Source organism: Leptonychotes weddellii, chromosome 1 (genome assembly GCF_054177405.1).
Source record: "Leptonychotes weddellii isolate Sample4059 chromosome 1, ASM5417740v2, whole genome shotgun sequence".
NCBI lineage: Eukaryota > Metazoa > Chordata > Mammalia > Carnivora > Phocidae > Leptonychotes > Leptonychotes weddellii.
This window is the reverse complement of record NC_138369.1, coordinates 37,754,509-37,767,877: the sequence shown is the minus strand read 5'-3', so window position 1 is coordinate 37,767,877 and position 13,369 is coordinate 37,754,509. Positions and strand designations below refer to the sequence as shown.

The following is a 13,369-nucleotide window of genomic DNA, read 5'->3' as shown; positions in this document are numbered from 1 at the left end:
ATATGACCTCACTGATATGAGGAATTCTTAATCTCAGGAAACAAACAGGGTTGCTGGAGCGGCGGGGGGGGTTGCGAAGGATGGGGTGGCTGGGTGATAGACATTGGGGAGGGTATGTGCTATGGTGAGTGCTGTGAATTGTGCAAGACTGTTGAATCACATATCTGTACTTCTGAAACAAATGATACAATATATGTTAAAAAAAAAGAAGAAGAAGAAGATAGCAGGAGGGAAAGAATGAAGAAGGGGAAACCAGAGGGGGAGAAAACCATGAGAGACTATGGACTCTGAGAAACAAACTGAGGGTTCTAGAGGGGAGGGGGGTGGTAGGATGGGTTAGCCTTGTGATGGGTATTAAAGAGGGCATGTTTGGCATGGAGCACTGGGTGTTATACACAAACAGTGAATCATGGAACACTACATCAAAAACTAATGATGTAATGTATGGTGATTAACATAACACTAAAAAATTAAAAAAAAAACTCTTGTGCCTTTAGATACTATTCATTTTTTAAGATTTGTCCATCAAACTAAGTGATTTAGCTTATTATGTCTTTTAATTATTTATCTGAACAACCCTACAAAATGCATATCATCCCATTATGCAGCTAACGAAACTGAAACCTAGAAAAGGTAGGTAACTTGCTATGACATAATTACACAGATACTGCAAAATGGATTTAGGACTGGTGAGAAATCTGTCTGACTCCAAATTTCAAGCCCTTATCCATTGTCTCAAGGAACTCTCATGGTACTGAGTGACATGCAAAATAACATTACAATGTACTAGGTAGGGCAATAAATGTCTCAATTTGCCCAGGACCTTATCGGTTTTAACATTGAATGTCCAAGATCTTAGGAAACCCTCAGTCTTGGGAAAACTGAGAGGGTTGATCATCTTCATGATAGGTGTTATATCAGTGGCATGGAAAAAAAAAATACAATAGGAGTCCGTACAGAAAAGGTTATCATTATGCCTGAATAATATTGAAAGAGGGTTAACAAAGTGGCAATTGAGTCGAGCATTATGCAAACTGTAATAAACATGGTGAAGAAATATGACAAGAGTAGACCAGACACAAAGGCAATGAAAACAAAGGCATGCAAAAAAAAATCACTTGGCAGGTTCCAGGGTGAGCACCTAGACTGCAGACTCGGAAAGGGGAAAACAACAGGAAAGTGTAAATGGAAAGGAAAACATCATATAGGACGGACCAAAGTAAATCTTATAAAAGGAAATTAAGCATGAGGATGTGGTTTTAACTTCCACTCCCCTCCACAGCTCTACAGAGATAGGCTCTGAAGAAATGAGGGCTTTCACTTTGTGATTTAGATGACTATATGTGCCTTGGTAGGGGGATGCCAAGTGATTCCTGACTGGGAGTCTGACTTATTACAAGCAGCAAAAGATCTCACTTCTCTACAGTCCTTCTCACTGTGCCCCATGCCCTTTCTGGAAACAATTACTGTGGATAGGGAGAGCCAATACTCTTTCTTAAGTAGCAGAGCATGTTTCAATCCTTAAGTAGGAAATAGAGTTTCACCCAGACCATACGCACTAAGAATGGGATACAACCAGATGATGGAATACTCTTGAGCACTAAAAAGAAATGAGAGAGAGGGAGATATGAATAGGCACAATACAGAGAATTGTTAGGGCAGTGAAAATACTCTGTATGATATTATAATGATGGATATATGTCATCACACATGTATTTGTCCAAACCCATAGAAGTATAACACCAATGGTGAATCTTAAGGTAAACTATGAACTTAGGGTGATTATGATGTGTTGATGTAGGTTCATCCTGGGTAAAATATGTACCACTCTGGTAAGTAATGTTGATAATGTCTGGAAGCAGGAGTATATGGGGAATCTCTGTACCACCCTCTAAATGTTGTTGTAAGTCTGAAACTGCTCTTAAAAAATAAAATAAAAAACTAATGATGTATTATATGTATTGAATTTAAATTTAAAAAAATAAGGTCTTCACCACAGAGTTGAGCGTCCATTTCTGGGCTCTCTATTCTGTTCCACTGATCTATGTGTCTATTTTTGTGCCAGTACCATACTGTCTTGATGATGACAGCTTTGTAATAGAGCTTGAAGTCTGGAATTGTGATGTGGGGGGATGGGTTAGCCTGGTGATGGGTATTAAAGAGGGCATGTGCTGAATGGAGCACTGGGTGTTATACACAAACAATGAATCATGGAACACTACATCAAAAACTAATGATGTAAGGTATGGTGATTACCATACCATAATAAAATTAAAAAAAAATAAGGTCTTAAGGAGCACTTGGGTGGCTCACTTGGTTAAGCATCCAACTCCTGGTTTAGGCTCAGATCATGATCTCAGGGTTGTGAGATCAAGCCCCACTTCAGGATCTGCGCTCAGGGCAGAGTCTGCTGGAGATTCTCTCTCTCTCTCCCTCCCCCTCTGCTCCTACCCGCCCCCCCCCACACACAAAATAAATAAATAAATAAAGTCCTAAAACAAACAAATAGTAGAATGGGATAGTAACAAGGGCCAACATTAAAAAGAAGAAAGGGACTAGGCATTTACCAGGCAAATAACCTACACCCATATACATACACCACACACAGACACAGACACACTCCTTTCTCTATACCTAAAGAAAGGAAAATAGAGAATTGGCTGGCAATCTCACATTCCTTTATTAGAAATCTGCAACTGACCATTTTTTGAAAAATCTGTTGGTTATTCACTATACCTGTTTTCTGGGTACTCAGTGTGACTCCATTTCTTACCTTCCCTTACAGAGAGGAATGGCCAAGGAAGAGAGTTCTGCCCAGTGGAATGTGGGCAGAAGCCATGACAACCACTCCCAGTGCAGGCCTATAAAAACCTCCTATGAAACGCGTCAGGACATTTGTCTCCTCACACCCCATATACCTTGTCTGAACAAGGAGGACCCCAGGGACTTAGGAGAGGATGAAGCCAGGAGAGGGTAAGGAACCTGATTGCTCAAATGACCCCATGGGAAGCCATTCAATCAGGAACTATGCTGTGGGTATTGAACCACCCCACATGAGCAAGAAGTAAGAAGCATTTTAAGTCACTGAAAATTTAGAGTTTACCTGTTACAGCAGCTAGAGTTAGCTTTTCATTAGGTCCTGTGGGACTCTGCTCACTGGGCGTCTGAAAATATGATAGTAAGCAAGTTTAAACCTTTCTGTCTTTCTACCCCATTAAATCATAAAAAGGAACTTGCACACACACACACATAACTGGCATGGGTGGGTGTGAGGAAATTTGGAAGCAAGGTAAACTTAGGAAAAAATAAAGGATATTTCTTAAAACAAAAGGTTCAGGGAAAGTTAGGAGGAAATAAACAGGGTCTTCTGAAAAAGAGGTGACTGGTAAGTATACAAGTATATCTGCCCACCTACATGGTGAGAACATATGTGTCATTAATTAATTGGGAAGATGCCACAAATAAATACTGAACAAGAAGAAAAAAATGACTTGAAATACTGGAAAATGAACTGTATTGGCAAAAAGTACAGTCTCACTATTAACCACCTCACATTTCTACTGCAGCTATTTGGAACCACAAGTGTAAGAGGTATTTTTACAAAGGACAAATACACAGGAAAGGAGAGAATAAGCAGAATTTCTAATATAAGTGGGACAAGATAACAGGATAAGACCAAAAGGGATCATCTTCTTTTCCAGGATGCTAGGATTATTGGTAGAGGTCCCTTTAGTCATGCAGTAAATACTCTAAAAAGTTTTGCAAAGCTGAAAGAACAAGAGAAGAGTTCTCTTTCTTGGGAGCTGGGGATGTTGATGAAAAACAATGCTTTTGATCAAAAGGAAGGTCAAAGGAGAATATTTTAGCTGTGAATTTGCCAGAAAGAATATTTACTTAGGCTAAGAAGCGAAAAGGAATTTATCTTTATATACTGCAGCATAAAAATGGCAGCCAAGATTTCCCACAATGAAAGCCTAAGAGAAAGGCTATAATTCAGGACCTACACTCTGATAATTTGTTTATCAGAAGTGAAAAAGCATTGTAGTGGAGAGTCTTACTTTAAATACCCGCTCCAAGTAAGTATTCAAGATAAACCTGTATCATATCTAATTATATTCCATCATATTTTAGATTAGATATAATCTTTTTTTCTTCTTTGGGATTTTTTAATTCTCTTCCACCTTTTTCATATAGACAAAAAGAAAAAGTCATCCAATGGCTATAATAAGAAAAGTATTGAGGCAAGAATAAACAAGTAGTATAATGAAGCTGTTAAGAAAATCAACTCTAGAGCCAGAGAAATAGTTCAGATCCTAGCTCTGCCATTTACTGGCTATGTTGAACAAATGACTTAATTTCTCTATGCCAAGTTTTCCTTATTTATACAACATAGACAATACCTATCTGGGAGGGCAAAGTGCTTAGAAAAGTATTTCCTTATATATAACTGCCTATTTTTTTTCTGCCAGGGGTTGGGGGAAGGAAAGGTAATTAACATTTACTGAAAATGGAGGAAATATCACACAGAGTAATAGAGTGTCAGAAATGCTGGCTGTTCCCCCTGCTGTTTCTTCTCCTTCCTGGAAACACAGCTATACTATTCCCCAGCCTCCCTTATAGCAAGATCCATCTACATACAATTGAGTTCTGGCCAATGGAATGAAAGCAAAAGTGATATTATGGTTTGCAAGTCTGAGCAATTAACAGTTCCAAGTCTTTTTCCTTCCAGTGCCTTGATGCATGCAGATGAGTATGATGACCCTGCTGAAGAAAACTAGAGGTCTTGGAGGAATGCTGCCAGGATCATCCAGTTGGGGACTTAACACGAATGAGAATATTTCATGTTTGAAGAAGTACACTTTTTGGATTCATCTGTTACAGCTGTTAACCTATCTAAACTAATGGAGGTAAGCTCTATACCTATACTCTCATGTTTAATCCCTACCATGATGCCTTGAAACAAATGTTATCCCAGTTTTATAGCTAAGGAAACTGAGATTCAAAAAAGTTATGGAACCATCTTGTCCAATATCATGAATGTAAGTGGTAGGGCCACATTCAGGTTAATCTTCTGCAAGGTTTTTGTTCTTTTCACCCTCCACAAAATACTGTAACATGGAAAATGTCTTTCTTTTCCTCACTCTTCCTGGTTTCCTCACTTTTTAACCACTGGAACTTCAGTCTTTAAGTTAAAACTTCATTTTTTTTTTCTTCTGTATATCTAATTTGGGAGATCCAGGATGACCCCTATATCACATTCATCTCTTCTGCCTCATTCCGTCCACATATGTGTTCATGACCAGGAAAGAGTGCTCTTAACCCATCTGTTACAGGAGACACAGATTACTAGCAGTTTTCCAACTAGCCACCATATCAAAGATGGTGAATGGCAAAGCCAGAGGTAAGAAAAGAAAGGTAAAAACCCCGCAAACCATCAGTGATTTCCAAAGTGGGGTATACACCCGAGGGGCAATGCAAAGCAAATCGCTGGAATCCATAAAAATATTAGAACTTCTGTTTCATAATTTTTGCTTTATTTATCCTTTAGCTTTTTGCTGTATATATTTTACAAGTAGTAATATCAACATAGTAGTATATATGATTAACAATAAATTTTAGTGAGTATAGCCAAATTTTCTTCTGATAGTATATAATAGAAAAAATAAATAAAGACTGGTAAGTCTAGGTAATAAATCTGGTCTCCCTCACAAGACTTAAGATACTGTGTTATGGAAAAACGAAAACAACAAAACTTACCACATCTGTGTGTACAGACATTTCCCTGCTTAACATATGAAATAGACTAATTCAATTAAAATCATATAAAAGCATGCTTTCACAAAAGATGAAATTCTTTAAATAAAAACCAAGATTAAAACTAATGTATTTTATATCTATGTCTTTGACTATAACAAAGAAGAACCCAACAAGTTAAACTTGGCAGAAAATTTGGAACTATAAAGGGGAGTTTTCTGCTGAGAAGCATAATTATTCAGGTTACGTTTATTTAAGAAATAAATTGAAATAACAGATGTCCTGTGTACCTTTCAGAAGAAAACTTCTAGCCAAAAGATTTAGTGCTTAAAGGGAAAATAATTAGAAGACCTACTTCTGAACAAGAAGAAGAAAGAGAACTAGGTAAAATAAACGGATGATTAAAAAATCTAACATTATTTGAAAGGCTTTCTCTGTATTTACTGTCAATGTCCTACCGATATGAAATGACCATGGAAAGAGATGCTGAGCTGACTCAAGAAGACAAAGTCCCCCAAGTTAAAGGAACTAAAAACTGTTTTCATAAAGGCTGTCAAAAGAAAATGTGCCTCTGTTGAAATTTCCATATGGCTCTGACCTGCACCCTTGAACAACAGGTCTTTTCTCTTATTAGTCTTAGCCCCCAATTTAAAAAGGTCAGTTTTTCCATGTTCTCCTCTAACCTGACAGGGTCCACACTGGAAAATAATGAGGCTTATCATCGTGATCTCTTCTTATCAATCCAGAGCAGCTGAAGTTGGTTTAAACAAACAAAAAAATCAATAGTATTTTATAACGTGGCAAAAATGGTATTCCCATGGAACTTGTTTTTGATTCTTAGCAACACTAACACTCCCACCACCCATTGTGGAGATCCACATAAGTCTTGAATGAAATCAAGATGTAGATAGCAAGAATAAAGTTACGGATGAAATATGAGTTTTCTCATAAATGCCACAAAAATTACCTCGAGGTGTCTGTCTCCATGACACAATGTTCTTTTTCACCCACTTGGGTAGAGACAGAGAGAACAAACTTGCTAATCGGCCGGAATGTAAATGCTTCTGCGGGGACTTGCCTGCTGGAAATCTACCCCACTCTCTAAAGGACATACACCTCAAAATACAAAAATAAAAGCACATTCCAAATTATTTCTGTAAGTGTCCAAACAAATCAATTACGTGGAATTATTCTTTGAAATATCCAGCTCCCATCACAGTAAGCTGCAGATGCTTCCGATGAAATTAAAAGACAGTTATTCAGACAAACATGTCCCCGCCCCTATGTTGATTTCAGTAGAAAAACTAGAAAAAAGTTCCAGGAGCTTTCCTCCCAGGAGCTCCTCCTTGCAAACAAACCTCCAACACACCCCAAGATCCACCACCCCACCTCCACGCAGACCACCCACCCAAAGTGATCAGTCACACTGATTCGCCCTATACTACCTCTGCAAATCTTTTCGCTACAAATCTGGAGACCCCAGCCAGCAACCAACCTCCTTAGTTTCGCGTTGCGCGAAGCAGCCTCCTTGCTGGGAATCCGCTGTACTGCAAAATGTTCTCATGCATCAGACTCCCGGACTGTTTCAGATAGACTGAGCAGCCCACGTCCTCTTACCCTCACCTCCACACCTTTCATAAATAATAGAATATATACACACGAATCACAAAGAGAGAAAATGCAGGCAGGTTTTGAGCCCTCCTTTCCAGAAGGAGAGTGCGGGCTGGTGTCTGCGGGGTGCCTGGTGCACATCTCCTTGATACCTGGGTCCGAGGAGGAGACAAGGCAGCTCTCTTTGCCATGCAAAAGAAACTGCAAATCCCCCCAAGTTACTGGAGATTATTACGCCACCCCTACAAGTTCCCTGGGCAGAGCCTGGGTATACCAGGTACGTGTCACAAGAGCGGGGATCTGGATTCGCTCTGTACCCCCGGCGTTTAGCACGGAGCCTGGCACACAGTGGGCACCACCAAAATCAATGTCTGTTCCAACAGGGCTCCTTCCACCACCGCTACCGGCTCCTGCGCCCTTAGATCCTAAATCCCTTCAAACACCAGCCCAAGTTCGCCTTTCTCTACCGTGGGCTCCACAGCTGGGCAATCAGAGCCCTGGGGTATCAACATCAGAAGGAAACTCGCCAGCGCGCACGGAGAGGGGGCAATAGCCTGAACCAGTTGGAGGAGCTGATTTTAACGATTCCTGAAGCATTACGCGCTCCAGGCTACTTGTTCTGTGGCTGCCTTGCAGCGCAACAAAGTTACTTTCTGACTAAAAAGAAGGGTCGCCGTGGGGTGAAGGTGGCGTCGTGTGCGCCCTGCCTCCTCGCGGGTTCAGGGCGCTCAGTTCCAGCTGCGCCGACCCCGCAGGGCTGCCAGGCTCAAGGCAGTACGGCCCACAGACCCCGTCCAGCCCTGCAGGAGTGGGAGCCCCAAGTAGCCCCCTTTCACTCCGCAGCCTCTGAGGACCATGCTCGTTCCCACAATCCGACAGCCGGAGCGCCCGGGGCAGCACGCGCCCAGACTGGAGCGAACCCTGCTAGCTCGCGCCTCACTTACCTCAGCACCTGAGCGCGGCGCCCGCTACAGCCTCCTAGCAAACGGCGTCGGCACAGCCCGAGGGTCCCGCTGTAGTGGCGAAAGCTTCCTACTTGCGACCAATCCTGGTGTTGAACCCCGTGCTGTGTCTGGTGCCGCGCTCTCCTCCCTCCCAGCGCTCGCGGCAGCTCAAAAAACCCGGCGCTGCAAGGTTCAGGCAGCCGGCTCCTCAGCCTCGAAGAGGCGGAGACGCGTGGAGAAGACGAGAGACGCGGGGCGGGCGGGAGCCGGCGCGCCGCCGGGCTGAGCATGCTCAGTGCGCGGCGGGAGGAGGTGCCCGCCCGGGTGGAGCATCTGCCCGGCCCTGCCCGACCCTGCCCGGCCCTGCCTGGCCCTGCCCGGGAGAGAAGGTCCCCAGCCCCTGCGCGCAAAACTGGGGAAGGGTGCCTCACCTGAATCCGAAGCACCCGAAGACAACCCGTTCCGGTGTAGAGGATGTGCCGCTTATCGATGGGGAATATACAGCAGCGATGCCGCCTTCCTTTGCAACCCGACTATAGGGGCACAAGGAGGCTCGAACTGTTCGGTACCCAAACCTCTGGCCTCTGTATACGGGGAATTCGAGGAATCTTGAAGGCGCCCTACCCATGGAAACAAATGCTTCTGCTTTGGGGGCTGAGAATTGCCGGCTACAGGAGAGTGTGGGTGGGGGGACAACAGTGAACTTGGGAAGCCGGAAGAGGGGGCTTTTGGAAGGTTTTACCTACTTGTCCTTAAGCGAAGGACACTGGCCAAACAGGCAGCGTTTTCGACCTGGACACTCTCATACAGTGTGCTTTCAAGCTGGAATGTGTGTGTGGGAAAGGAAACGGTTGAGATGAAATATGTACAGGGATCAATCTGTGGTGTGTGGAGGGGGAGGCGCACATTGAAAGCTTTGTTATTCAAAGCATGTGCTTTGGAAAATGACGTTACCATGATCTTTCTACAGAGTGAATCTACTGTCTTTTTGCAGAAATGGCTTTCTTCATCCCCAGCTCCAAACTCAGAGTAACCGTAGAGACTGGCAACAATGTCCCAGCCCCTCGCGAACCCTGTGCAAAGTAAGTCTGACAGGCAGAGGAAAGTCAGCCGGGTCGAATTCATTGGCATGCATTTCCAGCAACCCAAGTGAAGCCCAGGCTCCTCTCAAGGGAAAAAGCCCCAAGGGCTTTGCTGAACCCCAGTATTCCTGTGCGTTGTTCAGCAGTTCAGAACTACATAAACAGCTTCTGACCATTTCCACAATCATGTAAACATACACTGACATCTCCATTATGTGGAAAAGATGTTAACTGGAAAACTATTTTTAAACTACTGTAGTAAGCAACCAACTCCTACAAATACATGCAGCTGCCTTGTTCACACAGTTTTATGTTCTTTGTTTTTTTCATTCCTATTCAGGCAGTAGGCAAATTCAGAAGTGTGTTGTGTATTGCTGTGGTCAAAATTTTCACCACTTGAAATTCCATGGCTTTCCTTGTTGCTGAGATTAATGCTAAAGAAAGGAGTTTTTGCTATTGTTCCCCAGATTTCTTGTTGGCTTAAACTTGGAGAGAGATTTTAAGACTCCCTCCCTGCCCACCTGGTGTATTTCTCTAATACAGGCACTTTCCCCAAACGGGAATATTAGTAATGCAAGAATTTTCCATGGTAAATAACTAGTTAAGATGAATGTTTTTACTCAGTCTGAAGGCTTTTGTGGTCCTGCCAGAACCATGACTTATAACGTAATGACTTTTAGATTATTTTTCCGCACCTAGTCACTTACAATTATACATATGATTTTCAGTAAAAATATATATAACAAAAAAACAAAATGCCTAGCCAGAAGTTCTCCAGATAATATTCCTATGTATATATGCATACTTTTAATATGTTCAGCGAAAAAGTGATGCTTTAAACTCAAAATAAAATTTCAAAGAGAAAAGAATAAAGTAGGCTGTCACATTCTACCAAAGAGACTACAAATTGAAGCAATTTTCAAAGTTTTGTTAAGGGTTAGGGCAAAGCCCCTTAAGAGTGTTTTCAAATTGAGGGCGCCTGGGTGGCTCAGTCGTTAAGCGTCTGCCTTCGGCTCAGGTCATGATCCCAGGGTCCTGGGATCGAGTCCCACATCGGGCTCCCTGCTCGGCGGGAAGCCTGTTCCTCTCCCACTCCCCCTGCTTCTGTTCCTGCTCTCGCTATCTCTCTCTCTGTGTCAAATAAATAAATAAAATCTTTAAAAAAAAAAATTTAAAAAAAAAGTGTTTTCAAATTTCAAATTTAAATAGTTTTGTTTTCATTCTTTCCTTTTACCCTTCTTCTGTTTCTATTATAAGCTAAAAATTGTATTCTAGTAGGTGCTAGGAAACTAAAAATGACCAAAACTTAATATCTGCTCCACAATTTACCATGTAGTTGGAAAGACAGGCATTACGTATCAGGAGAGACAGATTTGGGTCATCTTGAGGGGATGTCAGTTAAACATTATGATGAGAGGCATTTTTTTTCTCTTCATCAATAGGGCCGCACAAATCAAATGTTAAGCTTGTTCAGCACCTCCCCAACATTTTCCAAGAAGAGCCACATCCCCAACATTTCCCTGAGAAGAACAGTGGCTAGTTTAAAATACAACAAGTAATCAGTCCCTTTTTTCAAACCCACAGGAAAGACATGAAGCTCAACTGCCACCTCTGCCAAGAAAGCAAGCCTCTCACTGAAGCTCCCAAGATTGGGAAGTGTTCTTAGGAGAACCAGCCCCTGCCAGGAGACAAAAATGGTTTATTTTGACGACAATATCCTCACACGTGTGTCCTTGCATATCCGGGACCCCGGCTGTGTGTCAGTTTCTTGCTCAGGGAAGCTGTCATTGGGATTCTGTGGGGGGAAATGTTCCAAACGAATCAATTAATGCTGCCAGCAACAAGTTCAATACCACTGCACTGAATCCCCCTGCTTTATATCAGTGCATGAATGAATTATTGGTGCTCATGTAATTTGCAAATAATCATCATTATAATGCAGTGGAAAATTTCTCCTGCCCAGGTAGCCTAGGTAGCATCTAAGCAGAGAGCTGCAAAACCTCTCCCCATTATGCCCCCTAAAATAATTACTTACACACATATGTGAGGTTTTACTTCCAGGTCTTTTAATATAGGACTATCTGTGTGGACACAAGGTCACCTCTTACTCTCATTAAACCAATCTGAACAAAGTGTGATAATTCTTAAGGGGAATCAACGCTGAAAATGCTTTTCTTTTTGAAGGCATGGGCAGAATACATCATCAGGTTAGACTCAGCATGCAACAGTTCTGAAAACCCCAGATAGGGCATCTATCTGCTCATGTTATTCCTTTCCCCCACATCTGGGGCAATGGGGGAGGGGCGGAGTAGGAGTAGCTTTAATATAGGAGAAGGAAAAAGGAAGAGCATTGCAGGAAAAGAAATTTGTCTCTTCTGACCACATCTAACTTGATTCCATTTTCTCCTTAAATCTGGCCTCCAGTGGGGATTTAAACAAACTCAAAAACACCACGCTCTTTGTCTAAATAACTTGAATAAGGTCATCCAATGGCAAGGGTACCTCAATGAGAAAAAAATGTACCTTAGTTTTGTAATTTTTGTTTAATGTATTAGGTGCCTGGATAGACCTTCAGGTACAAAGCACCACTTCTATCCTAGTCGCACTTTTAAAACTACCTTCAAATTCACTCTAATCAAGTGGATGAAGCATTATTTTTTAAAGAATTATGTCATGAAGAGCTTTGTGTTCAGTGTTGTAACAGAGTATAATAAAACAGAGCTCAGATAAGGACTTTTAGATCAGGCTTCCAAAGCTTCCTTCTATGCAATTGTTTTAGGTGACTGATTGATGCTTGAGCTTCAAACTAAGGACATCAGAATAATAATGGCCACATAGTGCGATAATGATAATTAGCACACAAAAGCACAGTTAATTGCCATGAAGGTTGTGATATAGACTGACAAACAGAGTCAAAGTAAACTAGAAGCCTGACACCCCAGCCAAGACTCCTTTATAAACATGGCTGTGAGACTCCCACTGAATTTAAGCATAATGAAGTGGTATTAGGAATTGATCAGCTGTGCTCCCCTCCATCCTTTTTCCACATTTTATTAGATTCTTTACATAAAATACAAAAATCAAAGTTCAAGAAGTCCCTACTTTGCGAAAGTATTTAGTTGATTTTTGTTTGCAGTAGTTGTGTTCTCTAAATTCTCTGTGAACTCCGAATTAGTGACTACTAAAACCACTGCTCCTAGGAGAAGTTCCTGTGAGCCTCTGATGCGAAGATTTTCATAAACCAATCAATACCAAACCTCATTTTGTATCTGCTTCTGCTTAAAGACACCTTATTTAATATATATTGTTGATTCATTAACATTGAACTCACCAGCAGCAAACTCATGCCTGAACAAAGCTTATCCAGAGTATGTATTTTCGCACTAAGGCACAGCACGTGGCCTTCTTGCCCTTGGGAATATAAGACATACTTTGGGCCACTTTAAATAGCATGATAACGGGGCGCCTGGGTGGCTCAGTTGGTTGAGCGACTGCCCTTGGCTCAGGTCATGATCCTGGAGTCCCTGGATCAAGTCCCGCATCGGGCTCCCTGCTCGGCGGGGAGCCCGCTTCTCCCTCTGACCCTCCCCCCTCTTATGTGCTCTCTCTCTCTCTCATTCTGTCTCAAATAAATAAATAAAATCTTTAAAAAAAATAAAATTAAATTAAAAAAATAAATAGCATGATAACCAATAAAAAGCACAAAAATTCAAAAAATGTGGCAGCAAACAGACTTCAAAAGAGAGAATGCTTTACAATAGGGAGCAGGAAGGCAGAGCGTCATCTTCAGGTATAAAACACCACTTGTATCTTATCTCTGTAGATTTGTAGACTTCAGCGGGGAAAGTAGGCACCTCAAATTTTTCACGGCTCTGTGTCCACAAATGACTGCAAAAGTGCCACAAGTATTGACTTTGAGTTTACAAATAAATCTTACCAAGTAGACAAATTTGCAAATAAATTTCATATATGCAGATA

General features: G+C 41.8%; 1 protein-coding gene across 1 annotated transcript in view; it reads right to left on the bottom strand.

The window, feature by feature from the left end:
- Window positions 1-8,642, bottom strand: part of LOC102734275 (contactin-4) — an 805,863-nt gene extending 797,221 nt beyond the window's left edge. The window contains exon 1 of the mRNA XM_081805865.1: window positions 8,310-8,642. The gene's annotated coding sequence lies outside the window, so the exon portion shown is untranslated. The remainder of the gene's footprint in view (window positions 1-8,309) is intronic.
- Between the last annotated feature and the right edge of the window lie 4,727 nt (window positions 8,643-13,369).